This window comes from Rhinolophus sinicus, chromosome 5, assembly GCF_057876585.1.
Source record: "Rhinolophus sinicus isolate RSI-liver-muscle chromosome 5, RSI-T2T, whole genome shotgun sequence".
NCBI classification, from domain to species: Eukaryota; Metazoa; Chordata; class Mammalia; order Chiroptera; family Rhinolophidae; genus Rhinolophus; species Rhinolophus sinicus.
Window position 1 is genome coordinate 96,862,670 of NC_142505.1, and position 9,595 is coordinate 96,872,264.

Consider the following 9,595-nt stretch of genomic DNA (forward strand, 5'->3'; position numbering starts at 1 on the left):
TGCAGCACAGTAGGCCTGGACCTTGAGATTTTAGGATCTTCAGAAAGAAGCCCCTCGCCCAGAATGATGGTGATGAATATAGTGTATTGAGTGCCCTGGTTGGATGCTTTAAACGAATTATGTTATTCAATCTTCAAATCAACCCTTGGAAGTAGGAGCTGTTTCGATTCCCACTTTATAAATATGGAAACTAAGGCCATAAGAAGTTATACTAGTTCAAGGTCATGTTAAGAAAGTTCTAAGCAGAGCTATGCAGCTTCCCTTCCTTTCCCCACCACAAATTGAAGTTCCACTATTAACATTTTTTGCGGGAAATGAGTAAACTCGTCATATCGCTTTTTATACCAAAGCGCGGGAGATGAGAATAACACATATTTTGCACCTCTTTTTAAACTAAAACACTGAAAGTTTCGTAGAAAAATATCAAATAGATCGAAAGATATGAATATTTTACGGAAAGTCTAATTTTGGCGAGAAAATGTCAAAAAAGCCCTGCGTTACGACGCGATTTGGCGGGAAAATGCCCGCTTACAAAGTGTTATTAAAAAGTCCTGCCTATGGATCACAGCATCGCACCCTGTAAAAATGCAAAAGTATCTGTTAGGTTGATGCAAAAGTAATTGCGGTTTAAAACGTTAAAAAATAATTGCAAAAACCGCAATTACTTTTGCACCAACCTAGTACTAAGACTCGCCGGTTACACACACATTCACAATGTGTGAACCTGTTCACAGTAGACTCTCAGAGTTGAAAGAAACATTAGCAATGATTATAGCTGATACTATTGTTGTAAGTTCAGTTTACCTTTAAAAACAAGACTACGAAGTAGGTACCATTATTATTCTTGTCTTACAGATGCAGAAACAGAAGCAGAGAGAGGTTAAGTCAGTGGTCCCTGGAATGGCATGGCTGATGGCTGGTAAATGGAACAGGGCATGGAACCTGGGCCACAGGCAATCTTGTGTCCCTCACTTTGCAATGTCCTGCCTCGTGGTTGATTACCCACCCAGTTGCTTAATACCTTTTAATAGGCTCAGCTGACCCTTAGTGAATCTGAAAAGAAGCCATCAGTACTCTCTCAGACACAAAACTCTTTGTGATTTTAGGGGTTCCAAAAGCCTCTGATGTTTACGAGAACTTCCAAAAGGTCATCTCCACTCACCCCAGACTCTCTACCTCTTATCTTCCTATAACGACCCGTCAGTGGCCTTCAGCCTTGCTGGAACGTCTCTAAGAGTTGGAGATTCCTCCACTCCCAGGCAGCTCACTCTTCGAGCAGAAAGATTCAATAGAAACTTCTTCCCTCTAGTGAGATGATGTCTCCCCCAGAGGTCCGGCACAGAGCCTGCACCTCACAGAACTTGTCAGCTCCCAGCTCTCAGACAGCTCTTCAGATGACATTCCTTGGTCCACCCCATGCCACCCCACCTTGCTGGGAGGCTTTTGATGGGAGGAGTGGGGAAAGCGCGGCAAATCTCTCATTTTGCTGCTTTCTCCTCTGCAAAGCCTGTTTCTTAAAGCAAGAGATGCTGAGAGGAGGGCTGTGCTGCTTCAGAAAGGATGTCCTCATCCCTGCTGAGGGCAGGTGTGGCTAGACGGAGCCTAAGGCCTCCTCCCCATCTAAGAAGGGCAGGTGCAGTTACCTTTCCACTGGCTCCCTATGCATCTTTGGTCAGGAAACAGGACTGTACCTTTCTGGAGCCAGATCAGTCCTTCTGCAAAATTAGGGGGGTTGATTAGATTGGGGTTGGAAACCCAAATGCTCACTGGAGCCAAGCGAATTATAGAAATATCTAGGAATATTCACTTCCTCTACAAAGAGGTAGGTTCTTTTCTGATTTCCTTAAAACATGTCGCCCTCTCAGTCTCTCAGTTCCTATTTCTAATGGCATCATAGAGGCAATCTAAAGTAATAAAAACAAAAATGCCAAGGGTGAAGGAAAATGGTAATTGGCACTTGGTCTCAGTGGAGGGGACAAAAGGAGACTGTGACCCACTCCCTGTCCACAGGGGCAGCTATCGGATGCCTATTCTTTGTCTACCTGGGCAGCTGACACTCCGCATCGTCCTTCGGTGGACAAGCAGGCCCAGTATGCACAGATCTTATGAGCTTTCTAAAGAAGTTAGACACATGCATTTGTATGCGAAATCTCCCAATTTTTAATATGTTGGCTCAGATTTTTCTTAAACAATGGGAAGGCCAACTACAACATATTCTGAACTGTGAGCCGCCAATCTGAAATCTCTGGAGTATGTGTCTATAAAGCTCCCTTTCTGCTAGAACATTCTGTGGAGAGAGAAGTGAAGAGGGAAAGAGGACAGGAAGGAATGAAGAATGGCAGGAACCAAAGGGAAATGTCTCTGAGTCCTGGTTCAGCCTCTGCTCAGCCTCTGAACCTCTGCTGGTTCAGCAGAAGTGTGTGGGGGGGGGGGGGGGGAGGAAAGGTGGAGAGCGACGCCTGGCCTTGCCGAGCTGTAAGGCTTTGTTTAGGTTAACTGTCCTTTCCTCTTGCTTCCAGCTCACACTTGGGAGAAATGCAATGGCCCCAGGCCTCAGGAGTGTCTGAGTGGGTCTGAACAGCAGGCTTTGGTTTGTGGTTAGAGAGGAGGGGCCCTTGCTCCAGGGCTGGTGGACTGAGGGGAGGGGAGGAGACATCACTCAGCAGCCTAGGCCAGAGCAGGGCTCTGGGCCCCTGCCTCAGGCTGAACTGCTCCCTGTTCCCAGGCTTGCGTCTAGCTCCCGAGCAAGCCCGTATGTGTTTCCAACTGGGCCTCTGTGTCAACGAAGGAGTGTATATAGCCCATGGTTGTCATGGCTGACTGCCAGCCTGGCAGATGGCCAGAGCCCAGAACTCACTGGGAAGGGGCATAAATGAGGCCCCTGGTGGGCAGCTGTGACCCAGAATCTTCTAGGGGAAGAGCAGTGAGGAGAAAGGGGGAATACGGGGTGTGTGGGGGGGGAGAACCTTCCCTGATCCCCTAGGCTGCTCAGGACTCAGGCATCAGTCAGAGACAGGATGGGGCGTTCTGAGGCACCGGACATGCAGCGGTCACATAAAGGGCTACATGAGCCCACTTTCACAGAGTCTTTCAGCTCCAGCTCTCTGAGACTATAATTCCACGACTCTCTGATTCAGCTTTTCTCACATTGTAGGCGTCTCTCTGTACAAAGGACATCTGCGGTTTTCCCTTGCCTGGAATCCACTCTGCTGCTTCTGTTAGCAGTACCCTAGTTATCCTCAGGAAACCGCCCCTCCTCCACTCTCAGTCCACACGGGTGAGGCTGACCTGGCTTTTCTACTTTCCTGGCTCCAGGGTGGGCACACGTGCCAGGCCTGGTCTGGGTGATCAGCCGATTTCTTCCCCTGCTGTGTCCAGTGAGACCCAAACCAAGGAATTTTGCTGCAACTCTTGGGAAAAGAGAAATTGCCAGCAATTGGCTTGGTGCACATCTGGAGAGGCTGGAGACCATCTGGCCATGCCATGGGAGGAGCTTGTTTGAGAATGAAGCCATCACAGAAGACAGCACGGAAAAGGAGGGGGAGAAGTAAAAACAGAGGGAGGGAGAGGGGAACAGATTGATCCATTAATTGATGTGTATAAGAGAGAGATAGAGACCTGAGACTTGACGAAATGGTTTGACCCCCTGGATCCAGCATTCACTGATGAAGTTTTGAATCCCTGGTGGACTTCTCACTGAAGGGATCCAGAATATGCCACTGTGGCACAAAAATTATTTGAGCACAAGGCATTTGAGTTCCTGGTATCTCTTATCTGCCTAAAAGCATAAACTCCCAGAAGAACTCAATTGTCATAAATGCCCTCCCGGGGGAGTACCCAGGGAAGATTGTCTAGAGACTAGAATCCCCAGGCCAAAGCACACATTGTCCTAGAAATATCATATCTCCCATCTATTCTCCTAAGGGCCCATTTGTCTTTCATAAAAGTCATTTGTTTTCCTGTAACTGCCCTTCTCCCTCCTCCCCTCCCCTGTGAAGATGGTATATAAACCCCCAATTCTAACCACCTCATTGAGTTCCATTTTCCTGTAAACTCCTGTGTATATGTGATTAAATCTGTCTTTTTTTCTTGCTAATCTGTGTTATTAGTTTAATTTGCAGGCCCCCAATTACAGAACCTAAGAGAGGTAGAGGAAACTTCCCCCCCCCAACATCATTAGGTATATAAGCAAAAAAAAAAAAAAAAAAAATCCCCCTCTGAGATTGGCTTCCATGACTCCAATATTCCACACAAGTCTATGATTTACTGTATAATACACATGCCCTGGACAGCACTGGTCAGTGCCTTGACCTGCAAAAGAGAATGTTTCAGGTCCCAGTGGTGCCCTTTATTCATTCATTTTTTAATTCCACACACATTTATGGGGCACCAATGGTGTTGTCCTCAGAAATCTTAAGATTTGGGTGAGGAAAAGAGACCAGTGAAAAGGATTTCACCAGAATGTGATTAGTGCTATGCTAGAAACAAGCACAGAGAAGGGGAGAGTGGCAGGCATGGCCTAGGAGCTTCCTGAAGGAAGTGACTCTGAGCTGGATGTCAAGGGATATCAGGCCAATAGTGGGTAGAGAAAACGCTTTCCAGGCAGGCAAAAGGAGCAGCATGAGATACAAACTCCAGGGCATGAGAGAGGCTACGGCCTGTCAGAGGAACTGTGGGAGTGGGGAGAAGTGCAGGGATTCCTACCAGGGGGCTGGGCCACTGTTTGACAAGCTGGCTTTGGTGAGGATCACTTCCTGAATGTCCAAAAACACAGACAGCAAGCAACCCAGCTCAGTCCCAAACCTGAGGCCAGGGCAGAGCCTGACTCATGCCCACAGAGGAGAAAACCAGCTGGAGAAGCCACAGCCAGGGTTCTCAGTCAAGGGGGTACAACGGAGCACTTGAGCACAAGTACTGGTGAGCTCCTTGCCCTCAGGGAAAGCTTAGTCTTCTGCTCCGTCCCCACCATATCTTCCCTCCCAGAAACCACTCTCACCCCTTTCCTTCCAGCTCAGGAGCAGGCTGCTGGTTGTGTTGGCTTCCCCTTTGCAAGGATGGGGTGGGGGGAGGGATATGGTGACAGGCAGGCCAAAGCTACCAGTGTCCATCAGTCAGCATGGGGTCTGCAGCTGCCCCACCAACGTGCCCAGCCTGCCCACCAAACGTGATTTGGGTCGGCTGCATGGCAGAGACGGCATAAACTGAGTCCTCCTGACTGAGTCACAATCCCATTCCTACAGCTGTGTGACCTCAGTCACTTTATCTTTCTGGGTTTCTGTGTCCTTGTCTTTAAAACCAGAATAACAGTCCCGGTTTCTCAGAGAAGCTGTGAAGATTAAATGGGGGGAAAAAAATTAAACCTAATATTAATATTGTGCTTAGAAGGCTCCAGGCATTGTTCTAAGCACTTTACAAACTATTAGTCTAATTACCGTTCCCAATAAGCCAAAGAGGTAGATGCCATTATTCCCATTTTACAGAGGAATGAATTGAGATACAGAGTGGTTAGTGACTTGCCCAGGGTCTTACAACTAGTAAGTGGTAGTACTGGGATTTACATCCAGGCATTCTCATCCATATTGGTATGGTCCAGGCAGGAACTCAAAATCTATGCCAGAGAGTTCAACGAGCTAGAGAAGGGCTAGAAGAGATGAAAACCAAGGAAAGGTGGGGCAACCTAGAGATTAACAACTATAGGAAATCACTACTTCCCCAGAGCTGGAGAAACAAAGTGAGGGGTGGATGTCACTGCAGCCCAAGAGCCATGGTGGGAGCTAGGACATTGGAGGAAGAGGCCATCCTCTGGAGTCACTGCCAGAGATGCAGAAGTGTTGGCATGGGGAAGATACATCTTGACTGCTCCCCACCCCCTGTTCTCTAATCTGTCAGTACCTCCCATTAATAGGAAGCCAGTGGGTAGGGGAACCTGGGAAATGTAGTTCAGCTCCCTAGATGCTGAGCTCAGCAGGAGAGAGGCAGGGCATGGGTCTCAGGGCAAACAATAAATGACCTGCTTAACCCACCGGGCCATACTGCCTCCTCACCAAAATGCAGGGCACGTGGGAATTAAAGACACACACTGTGGGGGCAAGAATTTAGGTCCCTGACTCCTCATTCAATGTTGTGTCCGGCATAGGAGGAGAACCCAGCCGTTATGGGCATCCTGTGATACCCGAAAGCAAAGCGAAGAAGGCGACTGGGGCTCCTGACGATGCCTCCTCCTCTTGGCTTTGGCACATTTGGAAGCTACCACAGACGGCTCTGCCCAGCTTGGAGCAGATCTGCCACAAGAAGCAAGCTGTTTTTCTCTTAAAGGGAATGAAAACAGCCTGAATCTCCCCAGCAACTGCTTTGGGGTCTGAGAGAAACAGATGCAACTGCTGCTAAAAATCAGGAGGCAAATAAGCTCCCCACATCCTCCTTTTACAAAAGCCATCACCTCTGTCCCTGCGGAGTCTGCTCACTCTCCCTCAATCCACTCCCCTCCCCCAGGCCCTATACGACCTTGATGAGTAACTTGGAAGCAGCTGCCACCTGCTGCCCTGGAAGCAGGCAGGGTCCTACAGGTGACAGCAGGAGCAAGGGCCAGATCCAGCACAAGAGAAGATGTGGATTCTGAGCCTGTCCTGCCAGGATGTAGTAGAGATGATCTCAGGTACCCTTCCCTTTGACCCAGAATTCTGCCCCTAGGAATTTATCACACAGATAATCTTATACAAGTGCATAAAGACTTCCAGACAAGGTTATTCACTGCAGTATGGATTGCAATTAGCAGAAAACTGGAAAAGACAAAACAAGTGGCCCAAAGGAGGTGATTTGACTAAGCAAATTATGGTGCATTTGAACAATGGAATGCTCTGTGCTCTTACAGGAACAAGACCCATCTGTATGTGCTGAAACAGGAAGCTCTTCAATGTAAATTGTTAAGTGAAACATGCAAGGGACAAAAAAAGTGTGTACCGTATGCTCACATTTTTTTTGGGGGGGTAGGGGGTTTCATGTATATTTACACAAGCATCTCTTGCTATCCAAATCTATTTGGTTTCTGAGTCCATAGAGTGAAGGTTCAGAAAGCAAGGGGTGCTACATTTATCGGAATCTTTGACTCCTGCATTTCATTTCAGAGAGCAAATAGCAAGAGTTCAGTAGCAAATAGTTCATTCATCCAAGAGGTTTTCAGAATCCATTTTGTTCCTGAGTTGGAATACTGTTGGGATAACCAGAGTAGATGGTAGGGATATGGTCTGTGTGGGCTCCCGCTAGGAAGATACACAGGAAATTGGTTAGTAGTGGCAGCTGCCAGAAGGGTAATTCAGCCCTGGAGGAATGAGGTGGAAGGGAGACTTATTTTTTAGTTTACATAGATGTTGTGGTGGTTTTAAAACATGGCCCCCAAATTATTTGAGAGGTGTGGTCTACGTTCCCTCTCCCCACCCCCCATTTGATCTGAGCGGGTCTGCATCTGCTTAGACCAATAAAGAATTGGTACAAGTGACACGATGTGAATTTTAAGGCTAGATCATAAAAGATCTCGCAGCTACATCTGGTTTCTTGGATTGCTTGCTCTGGGACATGCTCTCTCATACCCCACCCACTGTGCTGGGAGAAGCCCACGCCACACGGAGTGGTCCTAGGTAGACACACAGTTTTCAGTCCCATCTGAGCTCCACGGGAGCGAGACATTTTTGGAAGTTCAACCCCAGTCAAGCATTCAAATGACTGCACCCTCAGCTACCATGCGACCACAACAATGCCAGTGGCCCCAGGTGAGAACCACCCATATGAACCAAGTCAACACCCAGAACTGCAAGAGACACTAAGACATTGTTGTTTTAAGCCACCAAGTTGTGTGTGTGAAAACGGAACCTTTGAGGGGTTCTTTAGTTACTTGCCCAAGAGCACACAGCTCTTAGGAGGCAGCCCTAGCATATGAAACCAGGAGGCCTCTCAATCCCAGGCGAACTGTCACTCCTGGGACCCACTCTCATTTCTTGCCCACGGTGGGCCTCAGTTTCCCCAGTGAGGAGTTTGGAACAGGTGAGGATGGAAAACGCAAAGCCCACGAGGGCCTGAGCCGTGTCAGAAAGGGCTGAGGCAGGTGTGGTGGGCTCCCTCTGGAACAGCCTCAACTCAGCTCTGGGGAAGCCAGATCTTCGCATTTCTGTAAAGCCAGAAATCAGATGTTTATGTGCAATCTAGTCCTGTTTTAACGCTGGAAACTAATTCTTTTTTTGGTTTTTCAGACTGAAAAACAAAACAAAAACAAAAGTGGCCGATGTGCCTCTCTGGACTAGATCTCTAAGGAGGCTTAGGCTCAGATGTCTTGACTTCCAGTGGAACCTCTGGGGAGACAGCTCCAATTCCACTCCCAAGAGGCTCAGATCTGAGAAAGGAGAGGAAGTGTAAAGATGGAGATGCCACAGCCTCTCCAGCACCCCCCTCTGCTGCCCTCCTCGCAGTGTTGGGAGGCAGGGGGTGTCGGGAAGCCAGGCCACAGGGAGCCCAGCAGTGTGGGAGGGCAGCTGAGCCTGCAATGAATCAGCTGCCACAAGCCGTTTGCCTTCCCAGAGCTGTCAGGCTGCTCCCTGGAGCTGCGGGAGCAGCCAGGGCACCAGGGGAGACTGAATTTCCTTTGCAATGGGAAACCACCCACGCCCACACCAGCCATGCACTCCACTCTCCTCCTCACTCCACTGCTTTTCCAATGGAAACCCTGCCCCTGACTCCTAATCAACCCTCCTTCGCAGAGAGGGGATCGATTCAGTCCACAGCTGTCTTTCTGGGTCTTCCCCGTCCCCCCACCCCCACCCCAGTGTCTTCAATTCCCTCCTGAGTCTGGGCCCATTCCATCTTCAGCTGACATCTTCCTCTGAGACACAGCCTGGCAGAGCGCAACGGTGTGATTGATGAGCTAAGAAGCTCTGGCTGGCAGGCGGGTGGGCAGCAAGCCAGAGAACAGGCTCTCACAAGATAGCAGAGCCCCCTGGGGGAGAGCCCACAGCTACAGGATGCTCCCTGCCCCCTCTCCCCACTGCCCAGGCTAACGTGGTGGCTGCTCTGGGCAGAGCAGATAACCACAAGGGCCACTGGTACAGCACCTGGCAACCAATGGTCTCTCAGTCAATGAAAATGCTCCCTTCGTTCCCCACTTGGAAACAGAGACCCAAGGAGACGAAGACGGTGAAACTCTTAATCAGTTAGGCCACTCAGTCCAGGTGTTTATAATCTGTTCATTCATTCATTCATGCATCCATGCATTTCTGCATGCATACAACATGCTATGGGGGGCAACACGTCGTTATAACTGTTAGTGCCATCTTCGGGCGAGGGGGTGGGGGGTAGGGGGTGCGTAAGGCTGGTTTGAATCCAGGCTCCATAGCTTCCTAGCTGGGAGACCTTGGGCAGGTCACGTCACCTTTCTATGCTGCAGCTTCTCTCTCAGGGTTGCCACTGTGACATCCAGTCAGATAATACACAGAAGTCCTTAGAACAGATCCCGGCATATAAAAGCGATCAGTAAATTTTTCACTGAGCAACCAATAACTGATGGCCTGTGATGTGTCAGGTTCTGGAGCTACAGCTATGAACAAGGCAG